This window comes from Oreochromis niloticus, linkage group LG7, assembly GCF_001858045.2.
Source record: "Oreochromis niloticus isolate F11D_XX linkage group LG7, O_niloticus_UMD_NMBU, whole genome shotgun sequence".
Taxonomy (NCBI): Eukaryota; Metazoa; Chordata; class Actinopteri; order Cichliformes; family Cichlidae; genus Oreochromis; species Oreochromis niloticus.
Window position 1 is genome coordinate 52,645,849 of NC_031972.2, and position 14,939 is coordinate 52,660,787.

A 14,939-nucleotide genomic window follows, 5' to 3' on the forward strand; every position below is an offset into this window, starting at 1 on the left:
ATGATGGATATTGTAAGCTATTTAAAAACTTTCTCAAAGCTCACAAACAGGGCTGTCTATGCGGGATATAGAAAGTTAACTGTCAGAAGAAAAGCTTAAAGTTAATGTATTCCCTTTATAGTATTATATTATTTTGTGAAGTGAAGGCTCATCTTGGATAGTGTGAGAAAATGAAAAAACAAATCAAACACATTTTGATTGGGCTTTGTAGACTAGGATAATCGGTCCCGCTGTGATATTTTAATAGTCTTTTTGGAATACGAATCATCCATACCTATTTTGCAAAATACTGACAATACTTTTCACTCTGTCCGAGTCCATCCCTTATTTTTCCAGAGATGAGCATGTCCTCGTCTTTCCTGACCATAAATGCTTCCACATCTCCATTAGGGGGTAGTATATGTTTAGAAAACAATAGTGCACCCACCGATATGGGAGGTGCTGGCCATATTGATACATTAAATAATATTCTCATTTTGTCGCTAAAATACATCTTAATGCGTTATCTTAATTTGATGGCTTGATTATTGGGTTAGTGTAAGTGTAATTAAACACGAAAAACGGGCAGATACTCTTTTTCAATGTTATGTGGGATGTATGTTCCTGCACGTTATAGCAAGACTTGTGGAGGTTGCCCCCACTTTAAACATGAACCTCCATGCCGGGCTTCCATTAACGCTTAGTGTGAAGACACGCTTTTGACAGGTGCTCTACACTGCACAAATTAAAGCATTTTCAAAATAAGAGAGGTCAGTCTCTCAAATCTTCCGTGCGTCTATCCCTGTGCATGATTGTCAGGTTATTTTTATCTGCTCATCTGACTGGTAAGGCTGTAAATCTGTCTTCATCGGGACACATATTATTTGACACTGTGCGTGAGTGTGACGCCGCTTCCTTTTTGCGGCGCACAGATTTGTGGTCTTTTTTTTTTCTTCTCCCCCCCTCATCCTTCTCCACTGTACGATAAACGAGGAGGGGCTTGATGCCGTGGAGGAGGGAGGCAGTCAGGCTGAGCTGACCCGTTTGCGGTGTGTGTCGCTTCGCCTACATCCAAGTCAGCTCGCATGCACTGACGAGTGAGGGACATCAGGTAGGATTTTGCCTTCAATTTTTTTTAAGAGATTCTATCCAGTTTCTTTTTAAATCCTGGCGTTATTCTTCAAGGTGCTGTTCCTCCCAAATGATCTCACTACAGGGAGGCGGACCGCTCGATGTTGGCTCAGCAGAAGCGCTGACAACATTTCACATGAACAGTCTGCAGACGACCTTTTCACATGATTAGTGTGATGTTTTCCACTCTGGTATTTCCTTTTGCTCTTCTTTGGACCTGACATCTGTCGATTCGTTTGCGCGTTAAAATAAGACTGGTAAATCTAGCCCATTTCTTCGCCTACTGTATAACTGATTGCTTTTGACATTGACAGATAAGAGGTAACAGTATTTGATTGACCCACTTGTTTGGCGTTGGTGTTGCATTTTAAATATCTAGGCTTCCCCAGTTTCGTCCTTAGAAGTAGGCTAAATAGGTAACTAATGCTGCTCAGCTCCAGCATCCTCGCTGCTCTGCAAAAAATGTTTTGTACAGTAACTTGGACTTGACCTGAATGTTATCTGGATCGGCTCAACATCAAAGCTGACATTGACGATGTGTGGTGCGCATGCAGGGATGTAGCCACTGGTGAATGACTTACTGTAGATTAATGAAAATGTAGGGAGGATAAAATACTGGTCAGTATGTTAAGACTGTTAACGCTTGCAGGGACTGTTGTGCTTTGCCCCAGTTTTAAAAATCTGATCATTAATTCATCTTAGAAGAAAGATTAGTGCTTTTCCCTCATCTGACACCTTTGCCAATCCTCAGAGTGAACGTTCACCACAACGTTCTTATTTTCTCCAAGATGTCAACAGGAAAGACGCATAACTTCTGAATGAAGGACACGTCTCCTTAACCGTTAGAAGCCCTTCTGCCTCATACAGATGCGCTGTGAAGAGAGCTTTTTTGAGCTATGAGCTATGTGGGTGTTTCACAGATACAGGACTGTCAGTGCTGCTTCAGCACAGTGACTCTGGGCTGAAGGTGCCAAACTGTAAATCCCCGAGATGGTTTTACATTGAGCAACTTGGATCATATGTGTTATTACTGGTCTGACTCACACAGCAAACCATATAATAGCTGCAGACTTGCATAGCTTCTTTTCTCTGTAATGAAAAACTGTTTTTTGTTGTTGTTTTTAAAGTCCATTTCCTCTTAAGTATATAATACAGCAGCTGTGCATTTACCACAAGAGGCATACTGGATATTGATGGTCAATTCAAGGATACCGATGCCGTCAGGGAGTTTCAGACTGTGGAGTGACATGTTTTACCTGAGTGATGTGACTAGAAAGGTCAAGCTGTCTCAGCATGATGTAGACAGCTGAGATTCTGGATGGCTTAAAGGCATCACTGGCATGCTAGAGCTTTGATTCCAACTGGGAGTACCCATCCTTAAAATGCACTCCCAAATGGTACAGTAAGGCACTAGGGAGTGTGGGATAAAAGCATCCACCAACCACACATTTCCAGCAAGAAATGGTGTAGGAGTCTCTGTAGTGTGTTTAAAGCACCACTAATGCAAAACACTCTTGCATTTTACAGGTATTTTGTATGCCTTCCTGACTTTGTATCTCTTGGTCTTACTTTAAAGTGTAAGCGTAAGCATCATATACAGCTGTGGTCAGTTCACATAGACTGAATTTCATGGTAATTTGGGGCTTTTAATGATTTCTTTTAACTGTGTAATGATTGCACAGCATACAGCTTTAATGACTTTAACAAGAATTGGGTGCACAAGTTTGAATTTATTCTGGATTTTTCTCTAATCTTGCAGTGGAATTAGACAAAAAGGAATTTTATCCCCAATTCTTTTAAATCTTTATGTTGATGGCTTGTCAAAGAAGCCAAGAACCCGTTAAACTTGGTGCAAGGTTGATAGTCTTTTAGCGAACCATATGATGTATGCAGATGATCTTGTGGTCTTTAGTCCTTGTAGTGCTGGTCTCCAGCAGCTCATCCGCATACAGTGGTGTGGAAAAGTGTTTGCCCCCTTCCCGATTTCATATTTTTTTCTATGTTTGTCACACTTAAATGTCTCAGATCACCAAACAAATTTAAATATTTAACAAAGAAAACACAAGTAAACACAAAATGCAGTTTCTAAGTAAAGGTATTTAGAAACTGCTATCTGTGGTGTATTCCACAGATAGCTGAGTTCAAACAAAGTTGAGATCTCTCAGTCTAGAAAAGGTTATAAAGCGATTTCTAAAGCAGTGGGACTCCAGCAAACCACAGTGAGAGACAATATCCACAAATGGCAAACACATGGCACAGTGATAAACCCTGAGTGGCCGGCTGACCAAAATTAGCCCAAGAGCACAGTGACGACTCATCCAAGAGGTCACAAAAGACCCCAGAACAACATCCAAAGAACTGCAGGCCTCACTTGCCTCAGTTAAGGTCAGTGTTCATGATGCCACCATAAGAAATAGACTGGGCAAACACGGCCTGTGTGGCAGAGTTCCAAGATGAAAACCACTGCTGAGCAAAACGTTTGTCTCAGTTTTGACAGAAAACATCTTGATGATCCCCAAGACTTTGGGGAAAATACTGTGTGGACTGACAAGACAAAAGTTGAACTTTTTGGAAGGTGTTTGTCCCATTACATCTGGCATAAAAGTAACACAACATTTCAGAAAAGGAGCATCATACTAACAGTAAAATATTGTTGTGTTAGTTTGATAGTCTGGCGCTGTTTTACTGCATCAGGACCTGGAAGACTTGCTGTGGTAAATGGAACCATGAATTCTGTTGTCTACCAAAAAAACCTGGAGGAGAATGTCAAGCTATTTGTTCATGACCTCAAGCTGAAGCACGTTTGGGTTCAGCAGCAGGACAATGATCCAAAACACACCAGTTCTGATTGGCTTAAGAAAAACAAAATTAAGACTTTGGAGTGGCCTAATCAAAGTCCTGATCTGAATCCGATTGAGATGCTGTGGCATGAACTTTAAAAAGGTGGTTCATGCTCGAAAACCCTCCAATGTGGCTGAATTACAACAATTCTGCGTTGATGAGTGGGCCAAAATTCCTCCACACCACTGTAAAAGACTCATTGCCAGTAATCACAAATGCTTAATTGCAGTTGTTGCTGCTAAGGGTGGCCCAAACATGAAATCAGGAAGGGTGGTAAACACTTTTTCACATGTTCTGTTTATGGTGTGAGACACAGTTTCACAGAAAAGCCTATATGAGCACTGTAATGATTTGTAAAACCAAGGAGGATAAACATCGAAGATTTCCAGAGTTTAAAATGTCAGATAATAATCTTACTGTCTGTAATAAGGTCAGACATCTTGAACATCTTATTACAGAACAAAAAAAGTTAATGCGTATACAGATTGAATAAAGATCTCTTTATTTAGACAGATCTATGGAATTACAGAAAAGCAAGTTTATGGAAATTTCATGTAGTTTATAATGTCACCATTATGTAATTAATGAAAAGAGCAAGACGGCTCAGTGCAAACATGTAACTGCTGGAGTCAGTACATTTGAAGCTTTATTAATAAGTCTCATATATACATTGATTTCCAGACTCAATACTTAACAAATATAAGGTGTGGCACCACACATTATCAGTTTTTATTGTGGAGACATTGGTATAGTTGTTGCTTTGAGGGAAGGCGATTTGGGTGCCTCGCACTGAACTGGCTTTCAAGCATAGTCCAGAAATTTTCAGGGTTGAGGTAAAGTCTTTGGGAAGTCCATTCCAGTAGCTTATTATTAGCCTGCTTTATCCATTCCAAAAAACAGCTTCAGTGCATGTTTGGCATCATTGTCCTGTTGGAACACCCAACTGTGTCCAAGTCTAGCTATTGATTTGAGGTGAAGCTGAAGAATTTGAAGATAGTCTTCCTTCATTACTCCATCCACTGCAATTTACCAGTACCACTGGAAGCAAAAAAGCCCCAAAGCATGATGCTACCACCACCATGCTTGACAGTTGATACAGTGTTCTTATTATTATTTGAAAGCCTCACTTTTACTATGCCTGTTGTCATTATGGCCAAATATCTCAATCTTTGTCTCAGCTGACCATAAAACCTTTTTCAAGAAGGAACTTGGCTTGTTCATGTGGGTAGCTGCATATTTTAGTCAGCTTGAGGGTGTGCGTTTTGGAGCTTCTTCTTGGTTCACACCCTCTCAGTCAATGATGTGAAGCTCACTTCACTGTGGACAGTGATCTTGGTGTTCAGCCATTTTTAGTTCATGGGCACCCAGAGCCTTCATATTTCCTGGGTTGTTCTTGAACACCCTAACCAGTTTCCTCTCATCCAAGGGTGAAAGTTTGGGTCTTCTTCCAGACTCTAGCAAAGTGGAGACGAAAAAGTTGAAAAGGTTGTACTTGCATACCTTGGAATCTGCAGTTGTTCAGAAATGGCTTGAAGAGACCTTCCTAACTTACATAAATCTGCAATCTGCAGATCGAGGTCTTTGGATTTTCTTTTCACTTGTTGTTCACAATATAGGCCCATGGCTGGCCTGTGTTTAAAAGAAGAGACCTTCTCCTGCCTGAGCATCTACAATGAGTTCTGTACGCTTTCTCCACGATACAGTATTACACAGATATAATTAGATCTCAGGAACACCAATGTCACAAGCTCACATGCAGCATGCATCTGCCAGCGGCAACTGACTGCTGCATCAAACAAAACACTAGATGCTATTCACAAGACCCAAGGTTATGAAAGGAGAGTTTGTAAGCTTCATCCAAAAGAGATTTGAAAGGTTTAGCTCAGAAGACAAAAAGAGATTCAACACTTCTAAGATTAAATAATATTAAATTTTTCAGTTTTATTGAGCACTGACAATTAAAACCAAGGACTATTTAAATTGTGGCTTTTCACATTTATTGCCAACTACCGCGGAGGCCATTACTGCAATGATTTTGTATTATAGGAAGCTATTAGCAATATCTTTGCTACCATAGCTGTAGTTCACACTTTCAGCTCAGTGCCTAATTTGCAGGGAATAACATGTTTCAAACGTGTTCATGAAATACACCACACTCTCTCATGAAACGCTTTTAGTCAGTGTTTGTTCAATTTCTGCATTCTGGGGCGCAATAAGTAACACTTAAAACTGCTTGGTGAAGAACAATAACAAGGTCATGCATTTACGAGTAACTATTTTGAGCCACAAAATGTCAAGAACAAGCAAATGCTAAAGACAAGGCCTCCTGCTGTTCATTAGAGAAGTGATTTTCCTCTCAGCTGTTGTAGTTGCTCTGTCATCAAGAATATATTCCTGGTTGGAATTCCCCAGGAAATGTTCAGTTGGAGGGTGGGAAGTAAGGGTTTCAGAGTCATTGGAGAGTGTGATTGTTGAACTATATTTGATGCACGAGTGTGTAGGAGGTGGAAACTAAAACACACCCCATGCTGTCAGTGTGACCCAGCCTTTGTGTTCTGTGTTTACAAGGGAAATAGATTGGTCCTGTGTTTTCTCTCGCTGCTGTCACTGTGATCACAGCCTCTTTAGGGGCTGGCTTGCGTTTAGATCACTTTCTGTAGAACAAATAAATGTATGAGCTGGCCACCATTCCCAAACCCCTGCTATTACAGCAATCTGAAAGAACAGTTTCTCGAATTTTTCCATACAGATGAATGTGACAGACAGGCAATTTGTTAAAGCTATATAATGCAGATGGGCATTTTTAATCGGCAAACACTTGACCACATTTCTAATTTGCTTTCAGATATGAAGTGAGGTTGAGCTCTCTTTTAATTAAGAAATGTAGTGGGATCAGATTAGACTGACTCCACACTTGATTAATAATGGTTGGACATTACAGCATAGCATTTAGACGGATCACATCCACAAGTCACTCATTTGTTAAACTGTTAGTGTGTGAGGTTTAATGCCATATTGTTTTATTTCAATTCTTTTAACTCACAGAAAAGTTCAGAAAGCAATTCATTAATCATTTGAATTTCTATTATATACACATTTATGTACACTATAAATGTGCTTTAAACTGGTGTGGTTGTGCCGGGATAAATCAGCAGACTCAAAAAGTAGGTCAGTAGATGCTGACATGATGTAGTTTAGGTCAGTGGCAGTCGCACAGCCTGTGGCACTTCTCATCAGCATGTCAAATTAAAATGCCAGTTTGAAGTACTAGACAACAGGTTTACCTTCACTGCAATGCACGCAGTACACTATCCCAAATTGTGTTAGTGACATAAAGTGGCGTCCTCTTACTTTCTGTGAATTTTTTTTCACATAAATTATTTGTAAATCAAAGAGTAATTTCTTTTTTCCACCTAATTTGTGTTTTTTGAGTTCAGGCCACTTTGTTGACATTTAATCTAGCGGTGAGCACTTATCTAAATATTTGAACAAAGAAATTAAATTGTTTGCTCCTGTGCATATCGTATAAATTACTCATTTAGGAATCAGTTGTACTGGTAAAGTGCCAGTGAACAGGGTTGTGTTCAGCACTGTTGACCACACATACACAAGGATTTTTTAAGTTAAAAAAACCCCCATCAATGCTTTGGTTTTGAAGAGAAACATGATCTACTTTACTTGAATCAAACTAATGATCAGCGCTAAAGGTCATTTGATATATCCCATTAAAAGAGAAGCACAGCTCAACTTATGCTCTTTTGTCTCCAAAGAGTGAATACAGTTAGGTATTGCGATTTCATTGCACGAGCTGATTTGCTGCATTTTTTAACGTCAGTTTATTTTCCTCTGTTCTTATTGTCCAAACGACTGCTTCAGACAGGTTATCGCCTGGTTGTCTGTGTTAAGTTACAATGGTTTGCATGTTCTCAGTGAATAGTGACCATGCTGTAACCTGCCCAGTTTCTCTTTGCACCATTGTAGACTTACTGGTAGTGCCTCCAAGCTTCCTCTGCCAGAAACAGTGTGTTTGTGGAAACTATGTATTGATACACTCAAAAGAAATCAAAGACTTAGGTTTCTTGTGCAGTCAGAGTCTTCTGAATAGCACCATTATAATAATAATAATGCCAGCTGTAATTGCTTTACTACAGTCTAATGTACTGTATAGGTTCTGCCATTTTATATGGTGTTTATTTTTGTTCTGCTTTTGAAGACATTTCCATGTCCAGTTTCTGAAAGGTCTCTCAAAGACATGATGGTACACCCACGATCCCGTTTTGTGAGAGCATTTTTCACTGGAACAGAGTTCCCTTAAAATACCACTCAACCGAAGGTCAATGACAGTGGTGCTTAAATCCCACTAAACAAGACACCTGACATCACTGATCTGCGTGATAAATGCATCAAAGACAAATCCAGAGCCCTGTAACGAAGTGCAGTTAAGACTTGAATCCCTTGATAGACCTAAGACACATTTTTTGGCTCCCAGACAACAACAAAAAAGAGTAGCATTTGAAATATGAATGTGTCTACACACAGCTAAATCTCTAAAAACCAATCAAGTATGGGGGTCTATGACACAGATATGGAGATTCAGGAAAATAAAAACATCATGGCCACTGCAAGTGCAGGTGTATGGAACATGCAGCTCAGAGCGTGTGGAAATATTTCATATCTGTGTCACATGATCATAGACACAGATGTTTAAGATCTGTACAGAAAATTCAAGGGGAGCTGGATTCAGTAACAGCCAGATATAGTAACTAAAATGACATTATTATAGTATCTTGGTTTAGGGACAATTGACGTGGCAGTGGTTTAACATCAAGGTTAATTGTGGGCTGTCAGGTCCTTTGTGTGTACAGTAGCTGTCAGCCTGTTTTTGCGACTGCTTGGGGGAAAGGACTCCCCTGTCTGAAGAACAGCACTGAAATTACTGCTATCCTCTGCTCTGATCCTCTGCAGGCTGCTGACCAAGCGAGAACTCCTCCTTCTCTCCCCCCCCCTCTCTCTTCCCCTCTCTCTCCCCTGGCTCAGGGCTATGTAGTGTCAGCATCTCAGTTCTTCTTAGAGAACTGTGGACTCTCACGGACTATCAAAATTATTTTATATTGGTATGTCTAAAGTGCATTTAGCAGCCGGATGCTGTAAATTGTAACTAATTGTGTTACTTAAGCCTTATATATTTAGGTTATCAGGATTAGTGCCCTTGTGTTTAGAGCAAAATGATTGTCTGATTACCTTGAGCAGAAGACACTATCAGGTTCTTATGGAGGGGTTTTAGCAGTTAGAGCTCATACAGCAACTCTTTTGGTCTGAAACTGGATGAAACATCCTGTGCTTTAGAAACATATAGGCCTAGAAACATTTAGATTTGGACTTTGACTGGGCCATTCTAACACATGGATCTGTTTTGTTTTAGCCATTCCATTGTTGCCCTAGCTTTATGTTTAGGGTCGTTGCCCTGCTGGAAGGTGAACCTCTGCCCCAGTCTCAAGTCTTTTGCAGACTCCAAGAGGTTTTCTTCCAAGACTGCCCTGTATTTGGCTCCATCCATCTTCCCATCAACTCTGAACAGCTTCCCTGTCCCTGCTGAAGAGAAGCACCCCCAGAGCATGATGCTGCCACCACCATATTTGACAGTGGGGATGGTGTGTTCAGACTGATGTGCAGTGTTAGTTTTCCACCACATATAGCGTTTTGCATTTTGGCCAAAAAGTTCCATTTTGGTCTCATCTGACCAGAGCACCTTCTTCCACATGTTTGCTGTGTACCCCACATGGCTTGTGGCAAACTGCAAAGGGGACTTCTTATGGTTTTCTGTTAACAATGGCTTTCTTCTTGCCACTCTTCCATAAAGGCCAACTTTGTGCAGTGCACGACTAATAGTTGTCCTATGGACAGATTCCCCCACCTGAGCTGTAGATCTCTGCAGCTCGTCCAGAGTCACCATGGGCCTCTTGGCTGCATTTCTGATCAGCGCTCTCCTTGTTCAGCGTGTGAGTTTAGGTGGACGGCCTTGTCTTGGTAGGTTTAGAGTTGTGCCATACTCCTTCCATTTCTGGATGATCGCTTGAACAGTGCTCCGTGGGATGTTCAAGGCTTGGGAAATCTTTTTGTAGCCTAAGCCTGCTTTAAATTTCTCAATAACTTTATCACTGACCGGTCTGGTGTGTTCTTTGGACTTCATGGTGTTGTTGCTCCCAATATTCTCTTAGACAACCTCTGAGGCCATCACAGAGCAGCTGTATTTGTACTGACATTAGATTACACACAGGTGCACTCTATTTAGTCATTAGCACTCATCAGGCAATGTCTATGGGCAACTGACTGCACTCAGACCAAAGGGGGCTGAATAATTACGCACACCCACTTTTCAGTTATTTATTTGTAAAAAATGTTTGGAATCATGTATGATTTTCGTTCCACTTCTCAAGTGTACACCACTTTGTATTGGTCTTTCACGTGGAATTCCAACAAAAATTGATTCATGTTTGTGGCTGTAATGTGACAAAATGTGGGAAAGTTCAAGGGGGCCGAATACTTTTGCAAGCCACTGTATGTGGCTATAGACTACTGGCCACATATGAAGTACACCAAAGACAGAGGATCAGCAGAGCTGTTTCACTAATGCTGACTAATAGCAGCTAACACCGGCAAAAAACAGCAGCACTTATCGAGTGCTGTAGGATATCTTCAACAACTCACCTCTGTATCGCAGTCATCGGTCAGAAGTGAGCTTCACTGACTCATGGACTCGCATCCCTTTCACAAACTTCTACAACCTCCTCCGCAGTGAACAGACATAGACACACATTGACAACTGAGGTAAAGAGCGGAGCAGCCTACACTCACTGTAGATGAACAGTGGCCAGAGTTTGTCCTACACCGGTCACTATAGTTAGAATTAAGTGTTTGAATTGGGAAAATAGAATTCAGCTGACTGCAATGTGCAATTACTGACATCTAGTGGTGATATTTTACACACTGTAACATTAATTCACCAAACAGTAAAGCTCAAATTGTTGCCTAACAGCAAAGATGTTCTGGATATAAACCTGCTTTGAGGCTTTTTTGTGTGGAGCTTGTAAGCACTGAATGTCCGTATATGGATGGCTTTTTGTTATTTGTCTGTGCATGTCTGTGCATGTTAGAACTGTCTTGCGGCCTGTCCAGGCTATCCTCTGCCTGTCACCAGGTAGTAAAGACTGGTTGGAAAGCAGTTAAAGCAAATGGATAGGTGAAAATAAAAAGTGCAGCATGTAACACCTGTTCTTTTCTTAAGAGTTGCAATCTTCTGACCTCATGAGTTTTTTGTCACACCCTCAGTTGTTATGCTGATTCATTAGGCCAAGTCCAACATAAATCCTAAATTAGCGATGTAGGAATAAGGATCAGGCTTAACAATACAACAACTTTAGCAAATGAGGATATTTTCATTCAAATCATGTATTAATTATACAAAATACTGATGTTTTGTACTGTAACCTTGCTTGAGTGTACATTGTTGTTCCTAGAAAAGAACGAGCGCTGAATATAAATGTTGACTTTCTTAAGAACATGCATTGTTTGGCAAACCCGTAATCAATTTCCTGTTACTGTGTGAGCAGCCACTAAAACAGAGAAGAAAGCAGAAGACTCATAAAGCGCATTTTAACAAATATTTCTCTCTCAATGTTTTTTTAATCTACTATGATTCCCAATTTGCCTATGGTTGTTAATGTGTGTTCATCTCTTGCAAAGTAAAGTAACTTTGACCTTTACAGTGGGGAAGGAAAAAGACTTTTTGTTATAGGAGCTGTTGGAACGGTCAACAAAATAGCCCATCATATCATGTGTGCATTATTTGATTGTTTCCCTTCCATTATGCTCTCTAATTTCCTTCCTGCAGTCATTTGCTTGTGACAAATCTGCTACAAGCACAGGGAACATGCCTGCTGTGAACATGTGCATTATGGTAAAACAATTACTCAGCAGAATAATCATGTTATTTATAGAAGAATTGTTCTGTTTCACTGTGAGTTTTAAAGTAGGTTGTCAAAGACATAAAAACAAGTGGTGATTGTTTCATTGAATTGCAGAACATCCTGAATAATTTTATAATGTAAGATGAGATATTAAAAAGCTTTAAATAGGGTATCAGCATAAACCTAAATCATGTAAGTGCTTGCATATTTCACAGATTTCTTCCTCAGTGCTCGAGCTGTAAGATTTGATTTTTCATTTGGTGACAGCATATCTTAAATGATACTGTGTGCAATATTAATAAGATTAAAGCCACAGCTTTCTCAGTCAAAGTGATGACTTAGTGTTTTTGATTCCCTTATCGTTAATGTGTTTTTTATATGGACAGATGACAGTTTTTTTAGACAAAAAGCAGCATCGTGTCTGCAAGCTTGTGTAAGTTTTCAAGTAAGCCCCAGAAATAAAGAGAATCCTGAACATCATTAAAATTAGATTCATGCAAGCGTGCAGTTAAATTTCAAATGTATAAAAAACATGAAAGTTATTTAAAATCATCGTACCTTGATGTGCATTTGTAGAATTTACCTGCATTCTTCAGGAAAGAATTTGAATGTTTTCTGTTTTGAATGCAGGGGCTGAAGTGCCGCTGGCAGCCCAGTAACTTTGTTACCATCCCTTGAAATACTGCAACATTTGTCACATTCCTGTCAGTGCGGGTGGCATAGGAAAAAAAAAATGATGCTGTTGATATGGAGCACGGTGTGCTGACACCAAGTATCTAATTCCATAGCATATGAGGATGACTTGCAGGACACATGGCTCAGCATACTATCTCTCCCTCATATCTTGAAAAACGGTAAAAACACAACTTCTTTCCCATTTTCTGTGTCTTTTTATAAATAATGCCTGTCATTTTTTTCTGTTTTAACCCCCCCAAAACTGCTGCTGCGATACAGATAAGACTTTGGTATTGTGTTTTTATGCATTTACTGTTCAACAATATACACAAACTGCTTTACTGAACCATAAATTGTCATGCTGATAATAGATGGCTCTATATGCACTGCTCACTTTACGCAAGGAATCATCAAACCATTTTCTCATAGTGACAAATGTGAACAAATTGCATGCGTTGCGCTCTTCCAAATATATGCAAGATAAAATGTCATGCAAAAGCCAAGCATCAGTACATTAGGCAGCCTGAGAAGTGTATTTTGTCGAAGTGGCAGACATGCGTCTTTTCTTTTCCCAAATTGAGATGCTGTGTGGATGTTTAAAATGATATGGTGTTACTTTTTTGCCACCATTACCATCTGTTCAGTCCACTATATGGCAGCTGTTTGCTTCTCCCTCTCTCCGTTGAGTCTTCAATTTCCACAGACACAGAGATTGATGGAGCTGCAGCTAATGGAGGGCGGCTGCCCACCCGCAGTGGACACGCTACACTTGTGAGGCTATACCCACAAGATGACACTCTCCTTTTGGTCTGGCTGATCTGGTGTCGTATAACATACCCAAGTGTGTCTGTGCCAGGCTCGGGTCAAAGGTCGTTCTAGTACAAATGAGCGCAACTGGTTCTTTGCTGATCGTCCCTTTAAAAACAGAATGACTTCGATGATTTTTTGGGGGCTTGATACCTCTGGTAATGCTGAATTTCTCCTGGTTTGTTTCTGGTGTGTCTCATTCATTAGCTATGCTTTCTGCCCTTTTCATAATCTGAAATCAAATGTACTGCTGCCACATGTGGGATTATTGATGCTGTTATTTAATGACTGTCAGGATCTCTGGCATTTATTTGTGATCTATGGTCTCTGTGAAGAGCTCATACTGGGAAACATGCACTATATTTACAGTTTGATTTGATTTCTCTGTGCCTGGGAAAAGGCTGTCATAAATTACAGGAATCTCATGGAGTGAGGCACTGTGAAGCTTTATAAATTCCCCACAGGGAGGAGGGACAAAGAGACAGTGGAGGAGGCTGTGCTCTGAAAGGGCGATCTGTATGCAACTTCAGTGGGAGACAGCATCCTCGACTCATGGCACAAGCTCAGAGGCATTGCTTAGAATGTGGCTGGCTTGTCATGTAAGGCGAGGCTGGCCGAGGCTCTCTGTTAGCCTCGGCCTGGAAACGCTTCTCATTCAGTCCCTCTTTGTGTTGGTAATGTTTATCATGATCGCTAAGGGCATTTAAGGAGCAACATCTTCGAGATGCTATTAGATATATTCCTGCATTTTGGTGTTCTTAGCAGTCTTTTAGCAAATGACACTATCTAATTCAGACCATCAGGCTGATCTGCTGCCAATTTTTCGGTGCATACACCAGCACAGCACATCCTGGGTGTCATCCAGTGAGATAGATCTGTCTCCCTCTCTCCGGTGCAGAACCGTAGGACTAATTGAATTACACTTCTTAGTCCCATGGGAGTGCACAACTAATCAGCTGGAATCTCAGTGTTTGAAGGGGATGGTATGTCGTATCAAGGGTATACAATGCTTCCCCTGTGAGAAAGCGTTTGTATAGTTTTCTGTGACTGTAACATCTCCAAAAGGTGCTTAATCGATTGTTCTTTAACCTCTTGCTCTGTTTCCTAAAACTCATTTAAATGAATGTTTTAATAACTGTGTTTATTATGTTCCAATAGATTTTTTTGTTCTTAGGTATTATCTCAGGTATTAATTTATTCTATATGAGCATAATATTAACTATTATTACCTATTTAGAAGATAAGCTCATAATATCTTTTACAAGACAAAGATGGACAAGGAAGCAGCCATACAACCCAAAACATCTCAAAAAGTGGCTTCTCAAAAGAAACAAGCCACAAAGTCTTCTTCCCCAGATTCTTTAATATGTTTTCAACGAGAGATAGAAGCATGTTTAAATTTAGGTCTTTCTGTAAATAACTACGCGATCGAGGTGCACAAGAAGAAAATGCAGTTTTCCCAAGGTATGTCAGAACTCGTCATACATACATCAAAAAGAAACAGTTTAGAAGAGCATGTCTGGTAACTGGGACAGAGAA

General features: G+C 40.2%; 1 protein-coding gene across 7 annotated transcripts in view; it reads left to right on the plus strand.

Annotated features, from left to right (window-relative positions):
• The first annotated feature begins 949 nt into the window (after nucleotides 1-949).
• Nucleotides 950-14,939, plus strand: part of tln2b (talin 2b) — an 85,837-nt gene continuing 71,847 nt past the window's right edge. For 5 of the 7 annotated variants that reach the window (XM_019361622.2, XM_019361623.2, XM_013268590.3 and 2 more), the window contains exon 1: nucleotides 950-1,090. The gene's annotated coding sequence lies outside the window, so the exon portion shown is untranslated. Of the gene's footprint in view, nucleotides 1,091-1,173; nucleotides 1,302-1,345; nucleotides 1,368-14,939 lie in introns of those variants that run through there. The other 2 variants (XM_025909082.1, XM_025909081.1) reach the window with 2 other exon arrangements.